General features: G+C 37.4%; 1 pseudogene; it reads right to left on the bottom strand.

Annotated features, from left to right (window-relative positions):
• Positions 1–2,352: 2,352 nt before the first annotated feature.
• On the bottom strand, positions 2,353–9,147 carry LOC139455204 (uncharacterized; annotated as a pseudogene).
• Positions 9,148–10,903: the final 1,756 nt, after the last annotated feature.

The raw sequence follows: 10,903 nt of genomic DNA, 5'->3' as shown, positions 1-10,903 counted from the left end.
TCACCACTATTTCTCATTTCGTGTCCTGTGGAATTGGTTTTGGAAGATAATCGAGACTGATTCCTCTCTGGCGTTGACTTTTAAATTTCCTTTGATTTATAAAAAATAATCTTGCACAACTCTCTTGATTAGACGTATAATCACACAGCGACCACGTGTGTAAATCAGTTAGACCAAGTACCAACTATTCCGTAACTCCTGCTCCTCCAGTTTGTTAAAAGAAATAATCACTTCTGGTTTCCCCCCCAAAATACCCAGGAAAGCATTTGATGACTGAATCTACCTGTGACTGCCACTCATAGTTTTGCTCTGCTACGTAATTATTATATTTTCCACAGTGATATAGATAGGGTATTGCTTAAAGCATCGTAAAATAACTCGTTTACCCAATCAGTGCTTCTGTCGATTCAATAGTGAATTTCTATAATGCTCATACAGTTTGCATCTTGAGATGTGTCTTGGGTATTGTCCAAAGCATCGTAAAATAATTTCTACCCAATCAGTGCTTCTGTCGATTCGACCAGGAATTTCTCTAATGCTCACACAGTTTGCAGCTATCCATAGTTTTGAATCCGTGTCATGAGTACATTATGTCTCTTGTGTTATGAAACAATACATTTCACATCAGTTGAAGGTTTTTGTAAAGGTTTGTAACTACCGACGAGATATATAATTAAGATCCAAACTATTTTAGGTTTTTATTAACACAGACTTGTTAAGAAACTGTAGTTTTGTCATTTAGTGTAAAGAGTTTAGACCACACATAAACATTTAGAATGTATCTTTATTTTGGGCAGAGAACAATGAACACACTTAATTTAGTGTCACATGAGGTACTTGTGTAATCGGTGTAACATGTGTCATAGCATGCTGAGAGACTGAACCTGTCTGCTGTGAAAACAGAAAATAACTTACAGCTACAAGTATCTTTCATCATGCTTTTGTCTGTCGTCAGTTGTCTTGATACTCAGTATACTTCAGTATTCGTTAATATAACGACATGTCAATGTAATGTGCGAGTATATGGGCCGATGACATCATTCAATGAACCATTATTTGATTGATTGATTTAGATGATATGCTGCAATGTTGGCCTTTAATCAACTAGGAAACCATACATGTTAAATGCCTTGTGTAATGACACTGACCAGAAGCTCATCAGTGGCGAAGCTAGGACCTTCAGCCAGCAATAACTAAACTGGCTGGTCAACGTGGTCAGTCTGGCTTTTGTGTCTCCTCTACACCAGTAAGTTTAAAGACCCGTCAAGATTCGGTGTAGAATGGGTCTTCCATGCTTGTCACAAAAGGAGACTACGCTTGTAAGAGGCGACTTTGATCGAGTGGTCAGGCTCGCTGATTTGGTTGATGTATGTCATCTTATCCCAATTGCGTGGATCGATGCTCATGATGTCAAGCACTTCATTACCAACGTGGTGAAGAAAACAGGTTTCAAGATACTCAGTCCGTACGACACACGTATGTTGTACAAGGTGAACTTCGTTTTATTCACTTTGATTGGATAACCGTGACCTCTGTCTTACCGGAACTACATTTTCATTCATAATTATCGCGATTCGTCATTCAGTTTTACAACCACATGACAGAAGTGAAGGATTATCACGACAGTGAGAGATATTTACAACACTTTATTAAACCAAACAAGATTGTCACATGCATTAAATTCGCTTTGCATTCTATATTTGTTACGCATTGAGCTACTGCAGACATATAATGGAGCTTCTAGGGTATCCATATGCAATGTCTACCGATTGATCGAGGGTCCCAATGAGCGTGACGAACCCGACCACTTTGGCGACTTTCAATTTGATTTAACATAAAAGGTTAGGCGTTGTGAAACGAAGTCAGTTTAAATTATCTGGACAGATATCTAGACTTCCGTTTGAGGCTCCGGTTGTGCCATCAGTGTCGCCATTAGAAACGTATTTTGTGACATTTTGTGCTTCCGAAGTGGTTTGTTTATGACCTTCAGACTATGACCTTCAGGCAATAATAACTGAACTGACTGGTCAAAGTGGTCAGTCTGTCCTAACATAATGAAACAACCAAATGCTATAATTTTTATGCCTCATGCACCTCAATAAACTTACATACACAGTGTTAAATGGTGTGTTTGTTTGGTTTGTATGTTGTTTAAGCCTTAAGTCACCTCTTATGACAAGCATTGTCGCCTGTCACGGCAAGCATTGGTTGCTGAAGACCTATTCTATCCCGGATCTTCACAGTTATAAATGGATATCGTTAGTTTTATGAAAGCGGAATGTGTATATCGGATGTATGTAAGACACAGTTAATGTACATATTTGACAGACAGTTTGGACAATATGGAATGTTTTATTTTGTACAAACAGCACAGGTCATCTTCCAGCCATCAACATATGGTGGACAAGGCAGAGCGCCACATTTGGACTCGACCAGGTACAGGAGATGTCCGTTTAGGTTTGCATGGCCTCCCTTTATGGATTCTGGGTCTTCATCTACACACACATAATCACTTGAACCTGTTTCGGAAGTAGCTCCCCCGAAGAGGTAGCCCTTGTATTCCAGATGCCACTCAGGGAAGCAATCATTCCTGGCAGGAACCATCACAGCACTCCTCTTTCGACGACTGCGGCACACCACACAAGGTACATCATGTTGAAACATGTTTCGTAGTGGAAGAGAGGGATGTTCAACTTCATACTCAGTTCCATAGAGAGTACTGCCTGATCCTGCTGTAGTATGCTTGGTGTAGATCGGAGAGTCAGGAAGGCACAGAGTTGTCCCTGGTCCACCCTTGGCCTGGTAATGGCTTCCTCCTGCATAACCTGAGAGATTGAAAGGGACTAGCATTTACTTGTGTCTTAGTCAAATCAAATAGTTGCTTGGAAACCAAATAATTTAGAGAATACTTGTACTCATCATATTGTTAATGCATTGATAAGTCTTAATTAATCAATTTTCCGAGTCTTTGGCAAGACAAGAGGTGAATTCTATTTATCATTTTTAATCTGAAAGGTTACCCTTTTACAAATATAAAACGTCAACCCCCGAGAATACTCAATTCCGATTGTTCACAGAAACAGATTCAATTGGGTGTAAAAGGCAAAATAGTAGTGAAATTATGTAAATGGATAACTGAAAAATATTGATGTTCGCAAAGCGGGTACGCATGTCCATTTCTACCAGCAACCGCGAATGTAGACCATGTACAAAGTATGTTGATATCTCATGTGGATAAAATGATGTAAAATATCACAGCAACAGGTAAACCAAGTACAACATACGTTTGTAAGCAAATGCGAATACATTTCTCAGCGTGATATACGTGGCCACGTGATCCTTATATCGAGAAATATCACGAGATAATAGTAAAATGTTTGCCAGCAGAGATTGCTGACACCAGAAATGTGGACATGCTTACGGAACATAATGCTGGGCTGCTACCTTGGGCTTGGCATGTTTACTGAAGTTGTATCAGATATGTATGCGTGATGATCAGGATTAATCATGGATGTTTTGGAAATCTGCATGGTTTGATGTAGCGTAGCCTTATTGTCATTTCATCAACTTTATATTCTGCTTTCTCTGATGCTCTTCGAAATCCTCATAGAACGAGCTTAAAAGGGGATAAAACAAGGATTGGCCGGCAATATATACCGCTAAGTAAGGTATGCACGAAGCATGATATCTCAGTAGGCTAACACTATGAAACTGGCATCAGTCAGAGCTCGCACAAGCAGCCACACACAGAATGTGTGTATTCACGTCGCTATACAACGTTAAACCTCATCTCATCTCACCTTATAAATAACATTGCTGACACAAAAGAGTTTGCTTTTGATATAAGAATGGAGATAAACATACTGTGTCTCCAGTGTAGAACTAGGTTACCAGTAGATTTAACCCTGCAAGATTATATTGGGAATCGAATGCACAGCAGCTTTATCTATCCAAAATGCATCTCTTATAAGTGATTTATATACCGAAAAAAAAAGATCGAAAACAATTCGTGTAAAGTACATTCATGATTGTTGAAACATGAAATGGGGTATATTCGATATTGGCCTTTATATATTATAACGAAGAAAGGCAAAACAGAGCCCTACTCAAGAGATGACATACTCTTCCATTTAATAAGTTTTACTTTGATTCAACTGACACCCTGACGAGTTTTAAAATGTCATAAAATTAAACACATTTATGACCCCATTTGGAAAAAAACAACTTATTTACTTTCTTTTGACGCTCCAAAAAAGTATCTCTCGAAATGTTTCACCTTTATATATGACATCATTTCCTGACGGACATGTTGTCTTTCCCCACCGAGTGAACACAGCTCCTCCACCTGAAAAAAACATAGATTCCAGTACAGACAAATAAATACATGGCGGGGAGAGAAATGCATATTTGATACTTTTCGCATTTTTTGCTGTATTATTCAAAGTACATGAGATAGTGTAAACGGTTGAATGCAGACGTCGGCAACATAATTTTCATGAATTGAAAGCAATGATCAAGTATTGAAATCACCATCTTATATATACCTTCCTGACATCAAGACTAAACATACACAGAAACACAAAGGCGTGTTTACCCGGGCTGCTACTTATTGGAGTGGAGGTCACTGGCTGTAGAACCTTCTTCCCCAGATAGAGGCTCAGCAATGACCTAAGCTCATGCAAAAACTGCCGGTTCGTGGAAGCCGAGCACGGAGTAATGACATCAGTTTTGTTTTTCTTCACGGAAGCACCTACAAAACTCAAAACAAAGTTTGTATATAGTAATTTGATAACGTTATGGTTTTGTGCCGCTGTTAGCAATATTCCAGCAATATCATGGTGGGGACAGCAGAGCTTCACACATTGTACCCATGTGGGGAATCGAACTTGGGTCTTCAGTGTAAGGAGCGAATGCTTTAACCACTAGGTTACCTCACCGCTCCCATCGCTGTGACAATGGTGTTATCACAGTTGATATGTGTACTTGGATACACTACACATATGGAGAGGCATCCAAATTAGTGTGGCCACACAGTTAGCGTTAATAACAATATGAAGTGCATACCTATGATTTTCTATAACATATGTTAAATCAGCTGTCATCCTTATATTGTATGTATATTTTAAGTATAGTTTTTGTTTGTGCATCTGTCTGTTAGTCTATCAGTTTGACTCACTGTGGTAGATATTTACAAATAAGCACAAATATGTCGGGCAATCCGACTTAACATCAGTTGAACTATATTTTAGACGCACATTAGCATTGAATTTAATTTCTGAAGACAGTAAGATTGAAGGAAATTGTGAGAATTTAGGGTTTTTAAATGAAATTTACAACACATCCAATTTCTATTGTCCAAGGAATGAATATACTGGTTAATGACGCTCTCAAGCGTCGTATATCTGACCTAAGATACATAGACATATCTAATCGATCACTATTTTGTATTTTGTAACAGTTTACATGTATAACATTTGTCTGCATAATTTACATGCATCATTATCAATATAATTGTCATTTCTTAATCGGACGAGCACGTATTCGGCGTAACATTCAAATCTGTTGACCGTCAAAACAATGCAAACGATACAAACAGTGGACTGATAATACTGACACTTATTTCTCAATGTATAAATCATGTAATTCATTATGTGTTCGGAGGGCACGGGTGGCCCAGTCGTTTCGCTGTGCAGAGTTGTGTCCCTTGGGCACGCCAGAAATCAATGATTGTGAGTTCGAATCCCAGTTCGCCCCGATTATGTTTGTAGGTTTGTCAGCACCATACCCGTGCTCGTGGGTTTCACCAAAGTGGTAAACATTTAAGACCTGCATCATTTAGGGCTTTCCTTCCACATTAAGCTGACACGCCGTTTAAAAATTGGAACGTTTCTGTTATCATAATCATAACCAATGCAGTGAAAAATATACTTGTGTACTGATAACTGGACCAATAATTAGAAAAAGCTTTACACAACTCACTCACTCACTAATTATGTGTTCCAGTTCAATGTATCTTTTAATGTTTCAGTTTTAAGTATGAATAGCGAAACAAATTCACAAATATCTTAGAGCATGTTAGTCTAAACACGAAGAGATGTAACTAATATCATCCTACACAACGCTTCTATCGACGACGGGGGTGGGGAAGTGAGAGGGGGAGGGTGTGTGTTTGTGGTGGTAGGCATAAAACTACTAACTCCTATAAAAGGGACAATTAAGTTTCCAAATAATTCGCAAATAAGTCGTGGACTTTCTCAGGAGTTTTAGCGAAATAAAGTAAAAGCAAAAGACTTTTCCGTTATAGTGCATTTGAATCTTTCGAATTAACTACAGTACAAGAAAGTAAACAGTGCTTGTATACAAACGAAACGAGATAGCATTCTGTATGAATATCTAACAAATTTATCTCTAACACAAAATGTTGAAAGTTCGAGGCATAAAAGTCAAAACAGCGCTGAAAATTATAGGAATGAAGCCCTGAAAAGGAGCAAAACAACTCGTTAATGTACAAAATTATGAGAATTATCTATTATTTTCTAGCATTATCGCTTTCTCACTTTGGTGCTTCATCCCTTTCTTTCTTTATCGTTTCTTTCTATATTGCTTTCTCGCTCCATTGCTTTCTTACTTGTTGCTTTATCGCTTTCTTTCTTTATCGCTTTCTCGTATCGTTTCTCACTTTCTCGTTCTATCTCTCTATTGCTTTCTCTCTATATTGCTTTCTCCTCTCTTGGTACCCATTTCGCATCTCGTGTTATTGCTTTCTCGCGGCCGTAATTGAGGGCGACAAAACGATGTTCCCCCTCAGCCACCATAGTATGCTACTTGTTGGTTGCATGAGACATAAGGCATGCTCTTTCATCGTGCAACAAGTTATATGTGTGTCAAGACCACATGATATTCACATGTACGCTTTCTAAGCAAGCATTGCGATTTTGACACAGGGCCCAGATGAAATATAAATATAAAATGAAAACAAACCCATGTTCTGAAATCTCGTTTGAAAATGTAAACGTTTCAAACCTCCCATTTAACACCCTTTTGCATTTTCTGCTAGTACAATCGATCCATTTTCCTTGGTGGTGCATGCATTGGCTGAGATTATGAAGAATATGCATGAGTGAAAAATCATTCCAAGAATTGAGGATTCAATAATATTTATGGATCACAATGATTGGAAAAATGGAGCAAGAATCTTGACCTGTACCGCCGTGACAGACGCAACATCGCGCACAGCGGTGACAATATTTTGTTTTTAATATTCCTTGGATGAAATTGGCCACAATTGTTTTGTATCTTCAAAGGATGCACCAAGTTTAATCACAAAAGTTATAGGAACAGATGCTCACTTTGTATGTTAAGATTGCATAATTTAAAGTATTTGATTTAAACAATAAACATTGACGATGCGAGACTTGTCAAATCAATATCAACGAACAGCCAATCTTTTTATCTGTCCATTTAAGACATTTTTCACAGCAAAGTTTTCTCTTGCATCGAAAAAAACTAGCACTCTGTTCTTTTTATCCAATATTTGTAATGCTGTGGAGGAATATGGGAATATATAATGTAACTTTATTTTGTAGTGTCCATTTCAATACCAATATTTGCCTGGAAAAGTTTGATCACTCATGATCAAACAAATACGAAATATATTGTGAGATACAACAACCGAGTTACAATGGGCTTCAATAGCTCAACGAAGTCTTGCCCTTCTTCATTGAACATAAGTACATCTCTCTACATCAAGTTATTTTTCATATCGAATGAGTAAAGTAAATCATAACAAATTGCTAACATAAGTCATTGTGTATTTCAGACATAGGGCAATATTGTGTTTGCTCACGGTTTAAGTAAAACAGTCAAATACAAACATACATCACGCAATATGTTTATATATGTGCAATTAAAAGTTGCTACATTGAAGTTATGTTTATGCAAAACAGAATCATCGACAACATTTAGCACTATTTCTGTTCTAATTCGTTCTTAGTTTTGCAATAAAGTTTTTACACCATGAGTTAGAACAAGAGGTATGTCACATATCCATCATGTTTGAGGTGGGCCTGGTGTCATTTGACCATAATTCTCCTACAATGTTCAGTACTTCAAATATGTTTCAGAAGTAACAAAAATCATGTCTCGCGAGACAAGAGGTGTTTGCAACTCATCGCTGTGTGAACGCCAAATTGCTTACAACTGCAGTTTGTATAACTTATTACATACAACAAGATATAGCTACTACTTGTGTGAATGCCCCTCAAGTAATTTTACCTCGCTTCCTCAACAGTTTATGTGTTATTGAATGCGTTTGACAAAATTTTACACGTTCAATATTCAGATCAATTTCTATAAAAGCAACATAACATCTGTAATGTGAAATGACTTGAATCGTGATTTTGTTTTTATAGACCACGTTCGTTAGTTATTCAACGTTTGCTAAATTTCGACAATCCATATCATTTTCTGAGTTTATCATCTCCATATTGTTTGCCCCTGTGGCAATTCCTGGTCCTCCATAGCCTATGATGGTCGAAAAAGGCAACTAAATGATCGGGTGGTCAGGCCCCGTCACATTGTTGGTGCCTGCCATCATACCCAGAAGACATGGATTGTTGTTCATGATATCAATCACTGGTTTTTCTGATCCGCCGCCATATAGCTTGAATATTGCTGAATGTGGCGTCAAACAACAAACCCAATCCCCCTAAGATAGCCCACGAGTTCATAAGAAGTTCGTAAGAAGATAACAACCTTTGGGTCATAACACTACTGATAACCTTTCTTGATTTACGAGACAAGTGCAAACATGGTTGAAATATTTTATTGTGTCCTCAATAGTTCAAACCTGTTTACGACAGATTTAAAAAAAGAATTGTGCTAATATATTATGGCATCACTATTGTTCTTTGTTGGAAGTGTAAGGTATGTTGTTGTGAACTACAGGTGGCTACAAATAACACAACTACTGGTTAATAGTTAACATCTTCAACACACGCATTATGATAATTCATAAAGAAGATTGAAACTATAGTCACCTGTGACAAGTTCCAGGCAGAGGAGGAGGATGAACGTTGTATGCAGCATCGTCATTGTCTACATTCCACACCGACGGTGAAGGTAGAGCGGGGAGACATATATACTCATCTACCAGGACCTAACACTTACTCGTGCATCATACTTCAGAACAAATGTTACCAAACATTGCAGTTGATTGAAAGATAAATATCACACTCAAGTAGGGTGTGAAGGAATCATTTTTCATATTTTTAAACAGTGGCTGCAGACATATATCCTATGTGTTACATTTACAAAGTCAAGCAAAGTAAAAGTCTGAAAACGTGATTTATGAATTTCTGCATAAAAACAAGTTACATGCGTTGCACTGTATGTACCCACATAAAAAACATTTTGAGATGTATGGCTATATGAAATCGGCTGTTCAAGCATTAGGAGACACATGCGAACAAAATGTTGACCCACATTGTACATGTTTACAAAAGTTCGTGCTGTACATACCTACATGACCTTCAGTAAATATCCTCACACAGAAAATGACAAGGCCTGATGTGATATTGCTAGAATATTGGTAAAGAGGGCGAAAATCCATTCTGATTAAATCACTTACTCGTCTAACACGAACATGTTATTAACCCTTGCGAGCTACTTTTAATAATTCATGGTTGCGCCTCCAACAAATCCAAAGCATTTGTTACATGTTTGTTCATTCATTGTAAAAGAAGTGCCATCATAAATTTGTTATATACATTAAATATAGAATGAACCACAAATGTATTCTGCTTGAAAATACTTTACAAATCATTTGCTTTCTACAAACACTAAACATGGAACCTGATCCAACACATAACGATAACATGCCTCATTCCTTTTTCTAAATTCTTTGCTTATTCATTGTATTTGAGCTGGTAAAGAATTGTCATCTTTATTTTGTGTACATTAAATATAGATGTTTACAGCAGTGAAGGTTAACTGATGCATGCTGAAACGTTGATATTATCTCTGTTTAGTTATTGATGCATGCGTAACAGAAAGCAACATGAGACACTGATAGGACACGCATCATGCTAGGGTGTAATTGCGACTGTACATTTCATGCTATAGTGCACTACATGATACACATCTTTACACCTGGCCTTGATTACTTTACGTATCATGTATCAGTACACAGGCCTAAATGGCTGTGTTGACAAAACCAGCAAGTGACAGCTGTTGGTAATAAATGTAGCATTGCCTCTGCCCCAGCACTGAGTGTGCACACCACACGCGAGTTTCTTCACCTTCGTGTTTGTGATTATGCTATACAACAATAGTCACAATTTTTGTTGTTTTAATTCTATGTGACAATTGCATATCTCAATAACAAAACTTAAAATAATCAGCTGAAAGTATCGTTGGAATACTTATGGTAATGAGATGTCTGCATATCATAGAGGATGCAGCATGTTGGCTAAATCAGCTAACATTATTGACAGTGCAGTAACAGGTGAATTGTCAGTTTTTCGGAGACAGATGGCTATGTTTTGGAAGATGTACTTCGTTAAGGGTTAACTAAACACAAGAACGGAAAGTAGGGTGTTCTTATGTGAGAGTTTAATTTTTCAATCAAATATTCTAAATGTGTGAAATACTAGGTAATCATTCTGAAGTATGAAAGTGAATGAAACTGCATGATAAGAGCGTCCATAAATATACATAACCATTTGTGTTGTTTTACACAGACAGGGACATTGTACAAAAATGAGGGTTGTATGCAATCTAGTTCAATACTTTAGATAATTGAAAGATGTTCCATTGGAAGTGAAAGGCAAAATAGTGGTGAAAATTATTATTGACGAATGAATAACAGAAGAGAAGATGAGACAATGACAGGACACACATCATG

This window comes from Haliotis cracherodii, unplaced genomic scaffold (assembly GCF_022045235.1).
Source record: "Haliotis cracherodii isolate W230 unplaced genomic scaffold, xgHalCrac1.p SCAF_11, whole genome shotgun sequence".
Taxonomy (NCBI): domain Eukaryota; kingdom Metazoa; phylum Mollusca; class Gastropoda; order Lepetellida; family Haliotidae; genus Haliotis; species Haliotis cracherodii.
The sequence above is the reverse complement of the archived record's forward strand: the minus strand, read 5'-3'. Positions and strand labels throughout refer to the sequence as shown.